At 42.4% G+C, this 3,350-nt stretch overlaps 1 protein-coding gene across 1 annotated transcript in view; it reads right to left on the bottom strand.

The window, feature by feature from the left end:
- IL12RB2 (interleukin 12 receptor, beta 2) overlaps positions 1-3,350 on the bottom strand; it is a 67,030-nt gene that overhangs the window by 45,121 nt on the left and 18,559 nt on the right. The window lies entirely within an intron of this gene.

The raw sequence follows: 3,350 nt of genomic DNA, 5'->3' as shown, positions 1-3,350 counted from the left end.
AGGATTTGGAAATTTGGTGTGCTCAATGTCAAAGCCAGTTGCATTGTTCCACAGCAGTAAATGTCTTCAGTTAATTACATATTGGTGAGAAATCTAAAGTTCACCAATCTAAAGCTCATTGCCTCATTAAAGATCCACAACCTAACAGATTATTACAGATTCAAATTCTAGAATCATGCCCTCTTCACAGGATAAATTGCAAGGCAAACTGAAATTTTAATGGTGCCCACCTGCAATGTACATCTCTATGGGAGAGAAATCATTAGTTGAATCTGTATGAGTTCCAAAGTGTAACATTTCATGCTCAGAGATGTCAAATCACTGCTGCTTAAAGCAACATAAAGGCTAACAATAAAGAGAATCTTTGACATTGAACTGTCACAAAATCACTAAAAGTTGTAACCTCAGTGTTATCTAAAAAAAGACAGATAAAACTATTATGGGCAGGTGAGAAAAAGAAAGTCAAAGGCCAATGTGCTTACGTGATTTCAAAACAAATGAGTACAAATGACTAAAAATGCAAATATGAGAAATGGAAATCAACTCTCCTGAGATGAAACTACTTCCTACGTAAAGGGAAAAACTGCAGGGTTAAAGAAGAGGAAGCCACAAATATGAAAAAAAGAGGAGACCCTAAATTAAGCAGGAGATTGGCCTAAATGACCTCCAGGGTTCTTTCAACTCTAAGATTTTGAGATTCTTGGATTCTATGAAACAGGGTACATGGTCAACAAACCAGAGCCAGGCCATGGGTTGCTTCTGAGTTTACATCCGTGTCTGAAGCCAAGGCAAGTGCAGGGGCCTGGATGAGAGCAGCTAGATTGCAGGGTGGAAAGCAACTGCTCCACGGGGATTTTAGCTGGCAGTGAGGAGAAGTGTCGAGTTCTCTGTGAGCAGTGAGAATGGAGAATTTAACAGAGTGTAAATATGGAAAAGGCATCTCTTGAGAGGTTTCAGGTAGTAGACTAAATGAAACACATCCTGGTCTCATTCTGGTCCAAATCATGCTTGGAGCAGAGCAAGATGAAGATAAGTCCTTCACCCACTTGGTTCCTGGATGTCCTGGACTGTGATACATTTATCTAAAATCTAGTTTCAAATAATTTAATTCAAACGGGTCTTACAAACAGCTACTTGAGTAAACATGTTTTCAGAGGTAGGTTCCTGCCTTCAGACATTGTCACTTGCTATGCCTCCTTGTGCAGTACTGCGCAGAACTCCCCTGCTGCTCCCCCTCTCTGATTGAAGACTTTAGCACTTGGTTCACCCTCTCTTCCACCTCTTTACAGTCACTATTCTTGGTGGCTCATCATTCACATGTGTGTTGTTTGTGACAGCTGGCACTGTCAGCCCCTCCACTTCCAATGATCTGGTTCTTTCAAAGGATGACTTTGCCTTAGACTGCACTGAGCAAAAGGGAGCAATTCGATAGGAATTGCCTCCTCCTTCCACCATGAAAACTTTCCTCCCCTACCAATTCCCTAACACAGTGCTGCCACTGATGTGCCAACAGTGAAGCAATTCTTGCTGCCCTCACTGTCCAGCCCTTAACTACGGTGCCGAGGTATGGTCTGCAAAGCCAAAAAATTTTACTATCTGGACCTTTAGAGAAAATGTTTGCCAACCTCCAAGCTACACTGTTATGAAATGCTCACTATCCAAAATAACCTCCAGTATTTACTTATTCACATCCACCCTATCATGGCAATATTTTAAAATTACAAATGAGTGCGTGCATTTCCTAGCTTCTCAATGTGGGGGGAGGGAGCTGCAGCTGGTAACTCTGTACTTTCTACTTTCTTCCCCTTTGGGCACCTCTCCCCCTCACCTCTGCCATCCCCATGATGGGGGAGGTCCTCCTTTACTGCTCTGGCCCAAGTATGAACATGCAACACTTCCTTTATTAACTATCCATAATAGAGTTCAGCAAGACCAAAGCATGTAAATGAGCCTTTAAAAAAATGGTGAATGAACAAAGAGAAACACATATCGATAAGATAGCTCTAAGGAACAGTGTATCATCTATAGTTTGGAGTCTCCTCCCAGGTATTCTGAGTGGTTCTAAGTGTCCTCCCTTCCCCCAACACCTGGGCATATTCTCAAACATGTCTGGGCATCTAGAGCTCAAATTCAAGAATGATTTTCCACTAGAAGGAAAATGTGGCTGCTCTCTTCCCAATATCAGTATCAGGCCTGCCTTTGATACATACTGATTTCAGGACTGTCCTCCTAAACACTGGCATTGTTTTTTGTCAATGTCAAAGTGATTTCTTTCCTCCTTTTTTTTTTTTTTTTCTCATTCAGATTTATACTTGGTTGCTGCAGAGGTTTCTGTCCTCTTATCCCTTACTTAGTGGTCATTAGTGGAGAAGTGTTCCTCCTGGAGGACCATGACAGGACAGTAAGTGATCAGCAAACGTAGCTCTTGCTATTTTCTTCCATTGAAACCTGAAGCGCTGAGAGGTTAAGGAACTTGTTTGAGGTCCCAGAATTCATATTTAGAGAAGCCAGGCCTTGAACACAGTTCTGCTTTATCCCAGAGCCCCTGGTGTGGGCTCTGTCCCCTCCGGTGGCCTTGCTCTGAGAAGCCTGGTGATTTCTCCACGGTCCTTCCATCCCCCACGGGGTGGGCCTCCGTGTTCTATCCTCTTCCTCTGTCACTTCCTCTTCCTGTTTCTCTCGCCCTTCTTTTTCTATCTTTTCTAAACATGCCCTTCTTTTCTTTCCTAAAGCCTTCTCTTCACCAATCTCTTTCCAGAAGTGGTAGCATTTATCCTTGCAGTGGAGACTTAGAGGTAAGAAAGGCTTACATAACACATTCTGAAAATATTCTCAATTTTTCAGGAATATGAAGAGTGATCCAGGAATCAAGCCTGGGACTCCTGTTTGCTAGCCCAGATGTAAAAAGGAAAAAAGCACAGGCAACAAGAAAGGGGACGTGACATTTGCTAATCACCCACTAAGTGCCAGGTAATGTCCGGACACTATGTATGCATTATCTCATTTAAACCTCACATGATTCAGGGGTGCACAGGATTAAACGGGTACACATGATTTCTTGCTGAGGACAAGGAGTCTAGGAAAGGTTAAATGATTTACAAAAGACATGCGGCTGGTAAACAACAAGCTGAGAACTGAGCCCAGGTCTTGATGTCTCTGAAGACCCTGCTCTTCCCATGAAAGCTCACTATATTGAGCAAAGAGCTGAACATTCCACAAACTATAATAGATAATCCAGACATTGACTGCATAATTAGGATTTGGAAATTTGGTGTGCTCAATGTCAAAGCCAGTTGCATTGTTCCACAGCAGTAAATGTCTTCAGTTAATTACATATTGGTGAGAAATCT

The sequence above is a fragment of the Propithecus coquereli genome, unplaced genomic scaffold (genome assembly GCF_000956105.1).
Source record: "Propithecus coquereli isolate 6110/MARCELLA unplaced genomic scaffold, Pcoq_1.0 Scaffold427, whole genome shotgun sequence".
Taxonomy (NCBI): domain Eukaryota; kingdom Metazoa; phylum Chordata; class Mammalia; order Primates; family Indriidae; genus Propithecus; species Propithecus coquereli.
This window is presented reverse-complemented; position numbering and strand designations above follow the sequence as displayed.